At 37.7% G+C, this 18,446-nt stretch overlaps 1 protein-coding gene across 1 annotated transcript in view; it reads right to left on the bottom strand.

Moving 5' to 3' along the window:
- LOC308273165 (disintegrin and metalloproteinase domain-containing protein 5-like) overlaps positions 1 to 18,446 on the bottom strand; it is a gene marked incomplete at both ends in the record, with an annotated part of 239,017 nt that overhangs the window by 124,802 nt on the left and 95,769 nt on the right.

Genomic DNA, 18,446 nt, shown 5'->3' with positions numbered 1-18,446 from the left:
AATAAGATACATATTTTTAAAGTAATCATGCAATATTGCCAAAGTGGACTACATCCTTGGCCACAAAAAATATTTTAGAATTGCTGCATGAGTTGTGTGCATGTGTGTCTTATTACTCTGTTTTTCAATATGAAGTAATTTACAGTGTACCAATTTTTATAAATCAAAAAATTAAAATTATATAGTTTTCTGATCATAATGAACAGTAGTAAAAAGTAAAAGGGAAACACACCAAGCACTGTTGCATATGTTTTTATTATTCTGAACTTTATTATCATGTATAATTACAATGGATTAATACAAGTAGATTAAGAAAAATAATAAAAATAATACTGAAAACTAAATAGCATACTATTAATAGTCATGAATCAAATTGAAACTATCAAAGAAATTTCAAAATCCTTTGAAATGAAATGAAAACACAACCTCAAAATTTATAGGACACAGTGCTGGGAAAAGAATTGATAGCATTAAATATATGCATTTTTTAATACTAGGACTTATATATTTTTACTTATTTCATGAAGATTTATAACATCTTTATTGTGGCATACAATTGGAAGTAAAGATCAATTTTTAATTTTAAGAACATTTTTCCAGGGCCTTCTTCCTCTGAGCTAAAACTCCAGCCCTATTTATTATTCTCTTTTATTTTGAAACAAGGTCTCACTAAGTTATGAATGAATGCACTAAGTAGCTGAGGCTGTCCAAACACCTGTGATCCTCCTGTCTTAGCCCTCAGGTACTGGGATTAAAAGTGAGTGTCACCATGTCCAGCTTCTTACACTAATTTTTAGATGCCACTTTTATCAAACTAGATGACCTTGGGTCTATTGCTAGACTTTTTATTCTGTTTATAGGATAGTATCAATCTGTTTTAAATGAAAAGTATCTATAAAATATTTTAATATTTACTATAGCACATCCCTTATTTATTTTTAACAGTGTTCTTTAACTTAATTGTACATGTTTAATTTTCATGTGAATTTTATTTCTATTGTTTTAAGGGCAATTAAGATGAGATTTACCCTCTTAACAAAAATTAAGAGAAAAATTAATTATGATTAACTACAGATTCTATGTTATACCAGTGATTTCTAGAACTTACTCATCTTGCATGACCAAAATATACTAATTGCATACATACCAATTTCCTAATTCCTTCAATTCTTATAATTTTTGGAAACCACTATTTTCTTGTTTTTATGTTTGACTATTTTAAATACTTAATATAACTGCAATCATGTGGTATTTGTCTTTCTATGAAGGCATCATAATACCTGACTTCAAATGATACATTAGAACTTTAGGAGACTTCCGGGAAGATGGAGACCAAGAAAAGCGGGGCTTAAGAGCCCCGCTAACAACAAATCTCCATTACCACAAAATCAGCGCCTTTCAAAGCCAGAAAACAACATCACCAGAGAAACAAAAAAAATCACCAGGCTCCAGAGAGAAAGCGGACTGAGAACAGAGCCAAAGAGGAGATCCTCACGCCGGAGGACGCGGCAGACGCGGCAGCAGCGCCATACTGCCGGAGGCACCGGCGAATTCACAGGACGGCCACAGCAAGCCAAGGGGAGCCGCTGCGGAACAGCCAGGCGGGATTTCTCGGCGCAGAGGACATCTAAAGCTCCCAGTGTCTGAGCTCAGCACACGCTGCAGGGATTCAGAGTGGAAATCAAAACCAAGAAAAAAAAAATGCCAGCCCAACAGCCGAGGGCATAGCAGCGGCGCCATATTGCCACCAGCGGCAGCAACAGGAATTCACTACAGCTACATCTGCGTACTCAAGAACAGTGAGTCAAATTGCGGTCCACAGAGGAGAAATCCCAGTACTGTACTCACTGGGACTTGACCCAGTGGGGGAGGGGCGGTGGCAGTGATATCACACCATAGGAGAACGTGCAACCTGGCACCCCCCACAGTCTAAAGCAGCCTCTATCGACTCTCTGGGTCGGAGACTCTGTGATACAACCCAGTAAAGGAGTAGTGGGGTCTGAGATACTACTGACTCGAGATCCAGAGCACCTTAAGTGAAGTCATAGTGACCCAAGGGAAGAACCCAGAGAAGGCACAAACTTCCGAAATCATGGGAAAGAGGAATAATATTGGAGCAATGAATGCTCACAACCCCACAACATCAGAACCCGATAAAACAGAAAATCAGAGATTTCTAGAAGATCAAATCAGGAAAATAACTGTAGAAATAATAGAGGTGCTTCAAAAAGAACTCAGAGAGAGCCAAAAAGAGATAAAGGATGCAATTAATGAAGTAAAGGCCTCAATTCAAAGCACAAACAACCGATTAGAACACACGGAGAACAGAATCTCGCTCTTAGAAGATGATCATTCCAAAAATGAACGCATAGTTTCTATTCTAGGAAAAAATATCCGACAGCAGGAATCTGATATTGAAGAAATATGGGCCCATTTTAAGAGAGCTAACCTAAGAATAATTGGAATAGAGGAGGGAAAAGAAAGTGAAACCAAAGGGATCAACAATCTCTTCAAGGAAGTAATAGCAGAAAATTTTCCAGACATAGAGCAAGAGGTCGACACGCAGGTCCAGGAAACTTATAGATCTCCCTTTAGACAGAATCGGAGAAGAGGATCCCCACGCCACATAATTGTCAAAATGACCAATGTGGAAGCCAAGCAGAGAATCTTAAAGGCAACAAAAGCAAAGGGCCAAGTGACATTCAGAGGCAAACCAATTAGAATCACTCCAGACTTCCCAAACCAAGTTATGAGAGCCAGAAGGGCTTGGAGTAACATATTCCCAATTTTGAAAGAAAACAACTTCCAGCCAAAAATTTCCTACCCAGCAAAACTTTCTATCAAATTAGATGGAGAAATAAGAAGCTTCCATGACAAACAGAAACTGAAGGAATTTATGTCTTCAAAACCAGCACTAGAGAAAATACTCAAAGAGATTGACTACAAAGAAGAAATAGGTAACACACATCAAAACTAGAGAAACAAGATTTTCCATCCAACAGACAAACTAAGATTGGTTATCTGTGGAGATTCGTTACTTATGTTAGTCTGTTACCTATCTCTAAATGGTATTGTTTGCCTTTATTGTTGTTAATTTTTAGGATTTCTAGTTGGAATATTAATATACCTTCAGATATAGCATTTGGAAATATTTTATCCCATTCTATTAGTAACTGTTAACTCTGTTTACATTGTCTTTGGATATACAATACGTTTTTTATTTTTTAAGGAGTTTGTATACTCTTCTGTTGCCTGTGCCATTGAAATCATAACCAAGAAATCACTGCCAATTTCAATGTTGTGAGGTTTTATGACCCAGATTTTCTCCTAAAAGTTTATAGTCTTAAGATTTATATTTAGGTCTTTTATCTATTTTGAGTTAATACTTGTATATGGGATTAGGTAAGGGTCCAATTTTATTCTTTTCCATGTAATTATTATTTTTCAACAATATTTAGTTAAAAGATTATTATTTCTACCACCAAATGTTCGTGGAAACCTTGTCAAAAATAACTTGACAATATAGGGAAGAATTTAGGTCTAGGCTTTTATTCAACTCCAATGGTTTATATATCTGCCTTTAGAATAGTACTACACTGTTTCAATTATTGTAGCTTTATATGGTTTGAAATCAGAAAATATATATCTTCTAGCTTTGTTCTTTTTCAAGATTGTGGTGGGTACCTAGAGTCCATATTCCATATTAGGATAGTTTTTTTTTTCTGAAAAATAAATATATAAATATATGATAGTTTCACCTAAAAAATAGAAAAAAATAGATTCTCTGGTAAGAAAGAAAGCACAAAGAAATATTGAAATGTTATCTTTAAGTCATGAAAAGCTTGGTATCAGACAAATGAAACTGTTATGTGAGATTATCAATTTTAATTTTGGATAAATTGCTATAATACTAGATGTCAACTACTAAGCCAAGCATAGGAGGGGGGGATAGGGAGAGAACGGGGTGGGGATCGGGTGGGGGCTGACTGGGCAATGTGTGCATGTATGTCTACAAAAGTATGTATCCCACTATGATGTATGAATACAGTGCACCAATTAAAAATAAATATGAAAAAAATAAAAATAAAAAATAAAAAATAAAAATAAAATAAAATTACATCTGAAAAAAAAAAAAGAACTTTAGTAACATAACCAGAATGGTACTGTAGTAAAAACGGCCAATGGAACAAATGAATAAAATAGGTGTAAGACAAATTCACATAGATACAAACATCTGATTCTTAACAAAATTGTCAAAAATATATCAACAAATGATACTGAGAAAACTGGATATCATATGTACAAGAATGAAACTAGAAATCTATTCCTTACCCTACACAGAAGTTAAATCAAAGTGAATCAAATACTTAGGAATTAGACCAGAAAGTTTGCAGTTACTAGAAAAAATAGTATCAACACTTTATCACATAGGTAGAGGCAGCAACTACCACAACAAGACCCCAATGGCTCAGGAAATTAGGGGAAAAATCAATCGATTATATGGAATCTAAAACTTCTGCTCAGCAAAAGAAATAACTATCATAAAGAAACAGCTTACAGAATGAGAAAATTTTTTGCCAGATACTCTTCTGACAAAGGATTAATAATTAGAATATATTTTTAAAAAGTTAGAAGTTCAAGCCAGGTATGGTGGTGCACATTTGTAATCCCTGCACTTGGGAGGCTGAGACAGGAGGATTGCACAGGTTCAAAGCCAGCCTCAGCTACTTAGTGAGGTTCTCAGCAACTTAGTGAGACCCTATTTCCAAATAAAGTATAAAATACACCTGGGAGTGTAGCCTAGAGGTAGAAAAGCTCCTGGGTTCCACCCTCACTACAAAATATAATTCAAAAATTTAAAATTAACACCAAAAATGAAATAACACAAACCATAAAACAATCAATTGAACTGAACAGACATTTTTCAAAAGAAAAATTATAAATGGCCATGTGAAAAATGTTAAATTTCTTTGGTAATTGAGGAAACATAAATAAAAACCACATTGAGATTTTATCTCCTTCCTGTTAGAGTGGCAATCATCAAAAATACAAATAACGAATGCTGTCATGGATGTGATGTGAAATAGAACACTGATACATTGGTGGGACAGCAAATTAGTATAATAACTATAGAATTCAGTAAAGATATTACTGAAGACTAGGAATAAAATTACCATGTAACTCTGCTTTGTGAACCTTTGGTATCCTTCAAGAAGAATTAGTTTGAATGGTATAGCAACATATGCATGTTCATGTTGTAGTAGCACAATTCACAACAGCCAAGTTATGAACCAGCCAGCAACAGATGAAGAGATAAAAAAAAAGTGGTATATACACACAATGGAGTTTTACTCAGCTGCAAAGAACAAAATTATGTCATTTGTTGAAAAAATCAATGGAACTAGAGAATATTATGGTAAGTGAGATCAGCCAGTCTCAAAAAGTCAAGAATAATATTTTTTCATATCACTTCAAGGTCCTGACTTTGAATACCTATGCAGAATAGTGAATGCTCCATCATATGGTAATCTGTATCCAATGTAGAATGGATTTTTTACCCTCCTTCTCAATATCTCTCTCTCTCTCTCTCTCTCTCTCTCTCTCTCTCTCTCTCTCTCTCTCTCTCTCTCTCTATCTCTCTCTCTCTTCTTTTGTGTTTCTGATTGTCAGCCTAATAGTTTCAAGGTGAGATATCATTTCATAGATTGAGATATCATTGTAATTTGGATTTACATCTTCTGATGATAGTAATATGAACCATTTTTTCACATACCATTGGCTACTTTTGCATGTGTCAGTTCCACAGGAAACCAGTCTTTTCATATTTCCAGGAATTCTCATCTCTTCTTCTCTCAGTGTCTGCCAATGTCCTTTCCATCAGTGCCATGTGTAAAATGTAGACATTCAATGGTTCAGGGAATGGCTCTGCATGTTGGATCCATAATTCATTCTCTCCCCTTTTCTCCCAGAGGAGTGGCCTCAGTTCTTTACATTCTTCAGACTTTACAGAGTTGTACCAGCCACAGCATCTAGACTATGCCAGTTTGCTTAGTACACTTTGTGAGGTGGGGCAGAAACTAGTCCCTAAAGAATTCTTTGCATCAAAGGGATAGGAAACATTGAAATTTTAACTTCCACTTTCTTCTCTCCTAGATGAGTGGTCTCAGTTCAATGTCTTTGATAATCATCAGAGATTTAAGATGGCTTCAAGAATATGGCCATAGCCCTCACTCACTCCTCTAGACTATGTCAGTTTTTTTGGTTTTTTGTTGTTGTTGTTGTTGTTTGGTACTGGGGATGGAACCCAGGGGCATTCTATCTCTGAGATACACCTCCAGTGATGGAGGACATGGAAGAAGCCTGAGGAACGAAAGGTTCTGAAAGAGTTAAGGCAGTTTGGCGAAAAGTCAAGCTTTCCGAGACTTTGGGTGACTTCTGGTCTTTCCGGAATTTCTTACCCCCAACCCACCGGTGAGAGCGGAAACTGGCTGTAAGCGTGCTTCTAATAATCTTTAACCAGGCCTCTTTGTTTCTTCTTGTTTTTAAATTTTCCCTCCATGATTGTATTCTGCAAGCATATGACGTATGTTCTATATCAATCATTCTGCATTGTGTTTGAGATTGTACTTTGATGTTTTTCTTTCTTTTGAAGTTGTGGTTTTGGTGCAGGGGGAAAAAAGTATAAAAACTTAGTTCTAGAGAATAAAGTTGTCAGTGGTCCAAGAGACGACTGTCCATTGTCTTCATTTCAGGTCTCTCCCTCCCAAGTCCCAGGGAAGAATCCCCATACTCCAGCCTTATTTTTATTCTTTATTTTGAAACAATGTCTTACTAATTTGCAGAGGGACTCAATAAGTAGCTGAGGCTGGCCTCGAAACTGTGATCTTCCTGCCTCCGCCTTTCAAGTAATGGGAAAACAAGCATGTTCCACCATGCCCAGCTTAAACTATGTCAGTTCTTGCAGAATTCTGTTTGCGGTGACCAAGAAACAAGTCCATCAGTGAGCACATTTAAAGGCCAGAAATATTACACATTTGGCACAAGTTTCCCAAACATTGAAAAAGAAGGAGCAATAATCCTTCTTGATGATGAATCATGCTAGCTTCAGAGAAGCACTCTTAATTAGCTTTTTCACCACTGTGACCAAAATACCTGCTGTAATGATTTGAAAATAGGATGCTCCCTGGTCCTCCTGGAATTGTGGTGGCAATGTAGAAAGTGAGAATGGGTTGTAATCTATTGTCATAAATTTATCTGGATGGTGGCCTGGGACCATAGGTTATGACTGGAAAAGGTGGGTCTCTGAGGATGCAGCCATGGGAATTATATATGATTCTTTCTTCTCCTGAGCACTCCACTGTTTCTGGCTTCCACAATGTAAGAGAAAATCTGTGGTCTCAAACTCATATAAACTGAACTCTCAAATATCCAAGGAAACTGTGAGCAAATAAATGTTCATTCCTCTAAGTTACATAGTCAGGTCTTCAGATTATATCAATAAGAATGCTAAGATACTTGTTGTTATAGATATAAAATGTACCCTAAAAATATATTTATTAGTGTTTGTAGTCTTATTTTTTTAATTATACATGGAGCCATATGTGAATTTTCCTTTGTGATTGGCATCTTCTGGTCTTTTCAAGTTAAATGTTTTTTTCCAGAATTAATTAAAAATATGTGACTCTTTTGTACAATTAATTATAAAGTGTATAAATAAAATTTTTAAATTCTACCTTATTTGATGTGTGCATGTGTGTGTGCTGTGTGTATATACACAAATAAACTATTTGTCAATATTTGTTAGGAATTTGGCCATCAATTTGAATAAGTGCTATGAATCTCTTATTTATTATATAAAACAAGCCAGGAATAATTCTATATTTGCCTATTACCTGGAAGAATTTATGTTAGATTGATATGATCTCTGCTAAAGTCTTGATAAAATTAGCCAATTAAAACACTAGAACCTCAAAGTTTTATTTTCAAACATTTATTTAAAAATTATATGGGAAGAGGATGAAAATGGTGTCTGGGGGAAGGAGTACACACCAGGTCTGCTGACAATGGATCTCCATTGCCTTAAAAATAGCATTCTACAAAGCCAGAAAATAGTATCAGTAGAGGAACAAAAATGATAAATACAAGGGACAGGAAAAAAGAAGATTAGAGGACCAACCAGAGAGCAGAAAAGAAACCCTCCCACCTTGCAGCAGTGGATGATGTGGCAGTGCCATCTTTCCTCACAGCACTAGACTCCAAAGAGGAAGAGGAAAACAAAGACCTGAAGGACAATCAGGAAAACATCCAAGGACCTAAAGTAACCAGTTGCATATCATCGAAATTTTAACCCATCAGTTCGTCTTGAGCAAAAAACAGCTACAGTTTGCAGCAGTGGCAGACAAGCTCCCCACACACTCCAGAGATCCAGAGCAGCCTGCACCAAAATCATAAGTGAAGCTGCAGTCCCCATAGGCAGACTTTCAGTGCAGTGTCCCCAAGGACTCAGGCAGTTATGATAAACTCCCTGGGTCTGAGTCTTTGCGGTTCAACACAGCAAATGAGTAGTAGCATAATGGTGGATGAGATTATCACACCCTCCAGAGATTCAGAGCAGCACTCAATAACACCTTAAGGGAAGTCATGGTTATGATGGGAAAATGCCCAGCTTGGCACTACCAGGGACTTGAAAAACCACAATAAACTCCCTGGGCCTGAGTTTTTATGGTTCAACCTGGAGAAGGTGGGAGTGGGGTCTGCCTTTGGACATAGCAGAGGATCAGACAGACTCAGGCTCTGATCAGTGGAAAGGGGGGGGGGGGAACTATGCTTAACAGCAGACCCAACTTGTAGGATCTCTGGGATCACCACAGACCACCCAATCATGGGGAATGGGGAGAAGTCAAACCAGACCAGCCCATTTGTGGAGAACAGAGACTCCTACATTGAGTTTGTTTTCAGAGGCATACATCACCATCCATTGGAGGCAGGAAGGAAACAAGACTCCACATCTGTGGAAAGCATGGAGGGTAACCTGAGCTTAAACCTAGATCCAGCCCCATTAATACTGTCCATCTAATTAGACTAAGAAAGACTCAGGGAATCAGAATCATGGCAAGAAAGGTGCCAGTGTGATGGCACATGGTATCTGCAAAGACCTTGTCTGCTGAATAGTCATTTATTTGTAGAGTTGCATTAACGTGTTGTTGCGGTTGCTTTGGTATTTTGTTCTTTGTGTGTGAGAATGTGTATGACTTGTCTTTTTGTTGTTGTTGTTGTTGTTGTTGTTGTTGTTTTTACCCTCTTCCCAAACCCTCTCCCAAGCTTTTTCTCTTGTACATATCTACACTCTTCTCTCTATCTCTTTTCTAGTTTTCTTCTTTTTCTCTCTCCCTTGTCTTGTAATGAATCCATTTCATATCACTATACCAGAAACTCTTCATTGGTTACTAAAATACGAATATATTTTGACTACCTCTAATCTCTCATATATACCGCCTTACCAAACTCATACTCTCATTCTATTCAACCCTTTCTGAGGCTTTACCATATTCTCCCACTTATGACTTCACTTTCCTCCTCACTCAATCTTCACTGTTAAATATGATACAACTTGCCCTTAGATATACCAGCTGACACCTAGAGACTGAGATAAATCTGTAAAAAGCAAGATACAAACTTCAGAAACCATGAGAAGTAGGAACAACAAGGGAGCTACAAATTCCTACAACCCCACATAAAAAAAAAAAAAACCTGATAACACAGAATTGAAAAGATCTCAGAAGATCAAATCAGGAACATAACTGTAGAAACAATACAGAAATTTAAAAAAGAATTTAGAGAGGATCTGAAAGAAATAAAGGATGCAATAATTAAAATGAAGGTCTCTCTCGCCAGGCATGGAGGTGCACGCTTGTAATCCCTGCGCTTGGTAGGCAGAGACAGGAGAATTGAGCAGGTTCAAAGCCAGCTGCACTGGCTTAAGAAACCCTGTTTCCGCCAGGCGTGGTGGTGCATGCTTGTAATCCCCGTGCTTGGGAAGCGGTGACAGGAGGATCGAGCAGGTTTGAAGCCAGCCGCACTGTTTTAGGAGACCCTGTTTCCAAATAAAAAATATAAAAATAAGTCTGGGAGTGTAGCCCAGAGAAGGGTTTCCAGGAACCCCAGTACCACCAAAAGAGACCCTGTTTCCAAATTTAAAAAATATATAAAAATAGGTCTTGGAGTGTATATCGGAGGTAGAATGGTTTCCAGGAACCCAGTACCACCAAAAAATATAAATAAATAAATAAATAAAGTGACGGTCTCAATTCAAATATAAACAATCAATTAGACCACATTGAGAATAGAATATTCCTCCTAGAAGATGATCACTCCAAAAATGAATGCATAGTATATAACTTAGAAAAAAAATTCAACAGCATGAATTGGACATTGAAGATATATGAGCCCATTTTAAAAGAGCTAACATAAAATAACTGACATAGAGGAGGAAAAAGAAAGTGAAACTAAAGGGATAAACAATCTTTTCAAGGAAGTAATAGCAGAAAATTTTCCAAACATAGAGCAAGAGGTTGATACACAGGTACAGGAAACTTATAGAACTCCCTTTAGACAGGATCGGAGAAGAGGATCCCCACGCCACATAATTGTCAAAATGACTAATGTGGAAGCCAAGGAGAGAATCTTAAAGGCAACAAAAACAAAAGACCAAGTGACATTCAGAGGCAAACCAATTAGAATCACTCCAGACTTTCCAAACCAAGTCATGAAAGCCAGAAGGACCTGAAGTAGCATATTCCAAACACTGAAAGAAAACAACTTGCAGCTAAACTTTCCTACCCAGCAAAACTATCTCTCAAATTAGATGGAGAAATAAAAATCTTTCACAACAAACAGAAGCTGAAGGAATTTATGTCTTCAAAACCAGCACTAGAGAAAATAATCAAAGACATTAACTACAAAGAAGTAAGTAATACACACCAGAACCAGAGAACCAAGAATTTCCATTCAGCAGACAACTAAGCAAGAAGAAAAAATAGTATTTGAAACAGGTTAAATATCAACATGATAGGAATTAAAAATCATCTCTCAATAATCACACTGAGTTTTTTTTTTTTCAAAATGGCGACTGAGGGACACAGCACCTCTCAGTAGCTGAAGTAAATAAAGTTTAAATACTGAGAAAGCAGTGTCAAAATCAACAAAATAAATACATACCAGGAACCAAAACACATCCTGGTACCTCGGCAGAACCCTGAACTTGAAGAAGAAGAACAAAGATCAGACACGGGACCTGCTGCAGATACAATCTGACCGCGGATCGGAACGCTGAGCCGCGGGCTGCTTTAGCAGCTGTCCAAGGAGCTGCCTGCCCGATATTACCACGGCAAGATAATCCGGGACTAAAAACGGACTTAGGACCGCATCCTAAGCAGCGAGCAACACCCACCAGAATTCTGTCTGCCCACCAGCGACCGGATCACATCGGCATAGAGACTCACACGGATTCCTGCACCAAGACAGGTGCCTGAGGGCGCCCTGGTAAACTGGGGTCCTAGCGTGTGCGCAGTCTCAACCCCCCACCACGGGCTCAAGCCTCAGAGCACTCTCCTCGTGCATCCTGCCAGTCCCCTACTAGCAATCAGTGCCTGTACACTGCCCTCCTAAATTGGAGCCTGCTTCTGTGGCTAACCCCTGCCACCTTGCCAGAGCCTACCCTCCAGGCTGCAAAAGCCCTGGGTGACCCGGAAATCTCCTTGGGGCACCCCCAGCCTCTACGTCCCGCGGGAGGCAGAGACCATTGCTGGACACCGCACACTGGACCCTTGAGCACCTACCCTGCACCCCTGGCCCACCGCTGGTTATTCCCAACCTCCTGGTAGCCAGATGCTTAGTTCTAAGTGAGAACACAGCTCAATACACCTTGGAAGAACATACCAGCAGCAATAGACAGCTGCACCCACTCTCACTTGGGTCCAGTATTAACAGTGCATACAGCCTGCACTCTTGGAATAGGCAGAGCTCTGGCAGTAAGTGTGGGCACCCAGGAACCAGCATTCATTTGCCCAGGGTACATCTTGGGACCACACCGGCTAGCCCAGCTGGAATTTCCAGAGACACAAGAAAATCCATCGGGCCACAAAATCTGCTCAGGACCTCAGGGGGCAGTTCCAATTACACTTTGGTCACTCTCCACCCCTGCTGTAGGGAAGCACAGGCTGGAGGCGAGGGTGGTGAGTGCAGATGTGCTGACCACAGGTTAGAATTTCGCAGAATCTGTGAACTGTACAGAATCAAATAACAGTGAAACCAGACACCCGGACACATAAACCTAAAGCAGCTAAAGGAGAAAAAGGTGTCCAAACACCCAGAGCGACTTAAGAAGATAAAAATAGAGTACAAAGAAAACTAAGAGACATTGGATGGTATTCTGAAAGCTACCAAGCAATCAGATACGCACATATTATATGGACCTGACCCCATATGCGTAAATAAGGAGGACTGTTTGTTTTACTTTTAATGTGGATGTTATGTTTTATTTTGCTTTTATAGTGCTTTTGTTTTAGTATGGTTATTGCTGTTTTCTTTTTTTTTTCTTCTTTTAATCCAAACTTTTTACTTTAACTTGTTGATATATATATATATATATATATATATATATATATATATATATACACATACATTGGATAGTTTGCCTTATTTTTTATTTCACACGGCTGCTAGTCCCTTTTATTTTATTCCTCTTCCTTTTTCCTCTTTCTTCCTCTTTCCTTCCTTTTCTTTCATTCTCCTCCTTTGATTGGTTTACCTTCCTTTTTCTTGGATTACATAATAGTCTTGGTATCTTGTGGGGATTCTTTTTTTTTTTTTATGTCTGTCTGCTCCTACCAGCATCCCTATTTACAAACCTTCCCACACTAACCTACATACTTTTCTCCCCCAAAACTTTTCCCCATAATATACCACATGGTTTAAAACTCAAAGTATTTCTTATATCCATAACTACTCTACTAACAACAAGAGTCCTAGTAGTTAACTCTCTCTCATTCCTAGCAAGTTATTACCTTATCATACTTAAAGTCTTTCTCAACCTAACATATCCTCTACCTAATCTGACCCTTTTACCAATCACCCCAGCTCCTTACACATCACCCGCCCTCAACGCTGGAAAGGCTCTGCTGACTTGCCGATACCCCTAAACTCCTAATATTAAGATTTGATTAAACACATTACTCACGAACGATGGGTAGAAATCAGAAAAACAGGACAGAGAACACTATAAATATGAGAACCAGGAGCTATGAAGAGACAGCAGAAATCACGAATACTGACCTACTAGAAATGCAAGAAGGGGAGTTCAGAATCTTGTTGTTCAATATGATGAAAGGTTTTAAAACAAGTATAGAGGAGGTTGAAGGTGAAATAGAAACACTAAAAAAGAATCAGAAAGAGGTCTGGAATGAAATGAAAGAGGCAATAAGTGAAATGAAGACAGCAATTGAAAGAAACTCTGGAAGATTAGATGAAATGGAAAACAGAATATCAATATTAGAAGACAGTACATCCCAAACCGAAAACACAGTCAGCGATATACAGAAATCTTTACAGCAACAAAACCTAAATATCCAGCAATTATGGGATAATATGAAGCGCCCTAATTTACGGATAATAGGCATTGAGGAAGGGATAGAGGTACAGACCAAGGGCATATGTAATATCTTCAAGGAAATAATCTCAGAGAATTTTCCAAATATGGAAAGAGACTTGAATCTTCAAGTACAGGAGGCATACAGAACTCCACTGAGACAGGATCAAAGAAAAACCACTCCACGCCACATAATAACCAAATTGACCAGCATAGAGGCCAAGGAAGGAATCTTAAAAGCAGTGAGAACAAAAGGACAGGTGACATATAGAGGCAAAACAATAAGAATCACCCCAGACTATACAACCAGGGTCAGGAATGCTAGGAGAGACTGGTACGACGTGATTCAGACCCTGGAAGAAAATAACTTCCAGCCCAAACTAATCTATCCAGCAAAACTACTATTCAAGATCAATGGGGAAGTCAAAGTCTTTCAGGATAAACAGAATCTCAAAAAATTCATGAATTCAAAGCCAACACTAGAGAAAATTCTTAAAGAAATAAATCATAAGGAAGAAAAAAGAAGCAGACTCCAGAATCAGAGAAGAGAGGAAGTTAATAAGTGGGCCATTTAAGAAGAAAGATCACACCACCCAAGAGTAGACAGAACACAAAATGGCAGAAAACAAAAAGCATATTTCAATAATATCACTTAATGTCAAAGGACTTAACTCACCAATCAAAAGACATAGACTGGCAAATTCCTTCTATGAGGCCAGTATCACATTAATCCCCAAACCAAATAAAGATACCTCAAGAAAGGAAAACTACAGACCAATATCCTTAATGAACATAGATGCAAAAATTCTAAACAAAATACTAGCTATACGCATTCAAAACTATATCAAGAGAATAATCCATCACGACCAAGTCGGTTTCATCCCAGAAAAACAAGGCTGATTCAACATACGCAAATCAATACATGTTATTCACCACATAAATAGAACCAAGAACAAAAACCACATCATTATAGCAATAGATGCTGAAAAAGCATTCGACAAAATCCAACACCCATTTATGTTAAAAACACTGCAAAAAATTGGGATAGAAGGAAAGTACTTCAACATCATCAAGGCAATATACTGCAAACCCAAAGCCAACATTATATTGAATGGGGAAAAACTTCAAGAATTTCCGCTACAGTCAGGAACAAGACAAGGATGCCCACTTTCAACTCTCCTTTTCAATATAGTCCTTGAGACTCTTGCTGCAGCAATCAGACAAGAGAAGGAAATCAAAGGAATCCACATAGGAAGAGAGGAAGTGAAATTATCCTTATTCGCAGATGACATGATCCTTTATCTGGAAGACCCAAAGAACTCAACCAAAAGACTTCTGGAGCTGATCGACAAATTCGGCAAAGTCGCAGGTTACAAAATCAACCTAAAGAAATCAGTGGCCTTTCTTTATGCCAACAATGAATCCACAATGAAGGAAACAAAAACAACAATTCCATTCACTATAACCTCAAAACCAATAAAATACCTAGGAATAAACCTAACCCAAGATGTAAAAGACCTCTACAACAAAAACTATAAAACATTAAAGAAAGAAATAGAAGAAGACCTTGGAAGATGGAAAGATCTCCCGTGCTCATGGATAGGCAGAATAAATATCATCAAAATGGCCATTCTGCCAAAACTGATCTATAGGTTCAATGCAATTCCCATTAAAATACCAGTGACATTCTTCAGAGACCTAGAAAAATCAATCATGAAATTCATATGGAGAAAGAAAAGACCTAGAATAGCCAAAGCAATTCTCAATAACAAGAAACACGCAGGAGGCATTACAATCCCAGACTTCAAACTATACTATAGAGCAATAGTAGTAAAAACAGCATGGTACTGGCACAAAAACAGATATACTGACCAGTGGATTAGAATAGAAGATACAGAAACAAACCCACACATCTTTAGTCAATTAATCTTTGACAAAGGGGCCAAACACATACGCTGGAGAAAAGACAGCCTTTTCAACAAGTGGTGCTGGGAGAACTGGCTAACCATTTGTATAAAGATGAATCTAAACCCCTATATCTCACCTAACACAGGAATCAACTCAAGATGGATCAAAGACTTAGAAATTAGACCTGAGACGGTGAAGTTAGTAGAGGAGAACATAGGTTCAACACTACAACATATTGGCACAGGCAGTAACTTTCTCAACAAAACCTCCAAAGCTCAGGAAATTAAAGCAAGAATAAACAAGTGGGATAACATCAAACTAAAAAGTTTCTTCTCATCAAAGGAAACTATCAATAACCTAAAGAGGAAGCCTACAGAATGGGAAAGGATCTTTACCAGCCGCCATTCTGATAGGGGGCTAATATCCAGAGTATACAAAGAGCTCAAAAGGCTCTACACCAACAAAACAAACAACCCAATCAAGAAATGGGCAAATGAACTAAATAGACACTTCACAAAAGAAGAGATACAAAGGGCTAATAGATACATGAAAAGATGTTCTTCATCACTGGACATCAGGGAGATGCAAATCAAAACTACACTGAGATTCCATCTAACCCCAGTCAGAGTAGCAAGCATAAAGAAATCAAACAACAACAAATGCTGGCGAGGATGTGGGGAAAGAGGAACTCTTTTACACTGTTGGTGGGAGTGCAAACTAGTTCAGCCACTATGGAGATCTGTGTGGAGATTCCTAAGAAAGGTGGGAATAGATCCACCATATGATCCAGCTATACCACTCCTGGGTATCTTTCCAAAAGGGTTGAATTCAGAGAAATACAGCAACATATGCATACCTATGTTCATAGCAGCACAATTTGTAATAGCCAAAATATGGATCCAACCCAGATCACCATCAACAGATGAATGGATAGCAAAACTGTGGGAAATACACACAATGGAATTCTATTCAGCCATAAAGAAGAACAAAATTATATCATTTGCAAGAAGATGGAAAGCCCTGGAAAGCATCATGTTAAGTGAGATCAGCCAAGCACAGAAGGAGAAGATACATATGTTTCCTCTAATATGCCCAAACTAGAAAACACAAAGGATACCAGTAGGACCCCAGATATTAGAGGGGAAATACTAGCTAAGTTTTAATGGAAAGATAGGAGAGGAGAAAGGCCGATCTTGATTAAGGAGCATCTTCACCTGAACATGTGTAAAATTATGAATAAGACATGGTTAACCTGGCCAACCATTGGTGGGGGGGGGGGGGAGAGAAAACGGGGGCGGGGGGGAGAGGGCACCAAATATAGTGTAAATGTATACTATTTATGTTCAATAAAAAAATTGTTAAAAAAATAATCACACTGAGTGTAAATGGCCTCAACTCCCAAGTAAAAAGAAATAAGGTGACAAAATCAATTAAAAACCAGAATCCATCTATCTGCTGCCTGCAAGAAATACATCTTACAAGTAAAGATAGTAATAAACCCTTAAGGTAAAGGGCTGGAGCAAGGTACTCCATGCCAGTGTAGCTCAAAGACAAGCAGTGGTAGCACCCATAATTTCAGGTAAGTTAGATTTCAAACCCAAGATTATTAGAAGTGAAAAATAAGGTCATTATTTACTGGTAAAAGTAAAAATACAGCTAGCAGAAATAAAAATAGTCAACATCTATGCCCCAATAATAGGTGAAGCTACTTTCATAAAACAAACTCTTTTTGACATTAAGTCACTCATAAATTATATTATAAAACTCAATATATTATAAAACTCAATACAATAATACTGGGAAACTTCAACACCCCTCTTACACCATTAGACTGATTTTCTAGACAAAATGTCAGTAAAGATGTCTAAGACCTAAAAAAAAACACACACCATTAAACAAATGGACCTGTTAGACACATATAAAATATTTAACCCAACTCCAGCAGAGCTCACATTTTTCTCAGTAGCCCACAGAACCTTCTCCAAAATAGATCACATCCTGGGCCATAAAGTGAGCATTAGCAATTTTTTTTAAATGTGACATTCTTCCCTCTGTCTTTCCAGACCATAATGGAATGAAACTAGAAATCAACTATAAGACACAGAGAAACCACATGAACATGTGGGGAGACTGAACATCACACTTCTGAAAGAATAATAGGTTATAGAAGTAGTAAGGGGTGAAATCAAGAAATTTCTAGAAACAAACAAAAATAAAGATGCAACATATCAAAACCTCTGGGACATTTTGAAGGCAGTATTAAAAGGAAAATTCATGGCACTAACTGCTCACATAAAAAAACAGAAAAGCATCAAATAAATAACTTAATGACATGCCTACAAGCCCTTGAGAAACAGGAATACTCTAACCCCAAAACCAGTAGAAGACATGAAATTATTAAAATCAGAGCAGAAATAAACAAAGTAGAGAATTAAAAAAATACAGAAAATCAACGAAACCAAAAACTTGTTTCTTGAAAAAATTAACAAGATAGAAATTCCACTAGCCACCCTAACCCTCAAAGAAGAGAGAACCAATCCAAATTATGAAGGTAAGAGATGAAAAAGGGAATATTACTACTGACAGTGTAGAAATCCAGAGGAGTATCAGAAACTACTCTGAAAAACTATACTCCAACAAAATGGACAATCTGGGGAAAATTGACAACTTTCTTGATAAATACAACCTTTCTAACCTGAGTCAAGAAGATATAGAAAATTTAAACCAAAGAGATTGAAACAGAAATAAAGAGCTTACCAGCAAAGAAAAGAACAGGACCAGATGATTTTCCAACTGAATTTTATAAAACCTTTATAGAAGAGCTAATCCTGATACTCCTCAATTTATTTCGTGAAATGGAAAAAATAAAACAAAACTCTCCCAAGTACATTTG

The sequence above is a fragment of the Muscardinus avellanarius genome (assembly GCF_963383645.1).
Source record: "Muscardinus avellanarius genome assembly, chromosome: 14".
Lineage (NCBI taxonomy): Eukaryota > Metazoa > Chordata > Mammalia > Rodentia > Gliridae > Muscardinus > Muscardinus avellanarius.
Note: the sequence above shows the minus strand (reverse complement) of the source record. Positions and strands in the feature narration are given on the sequence as shown.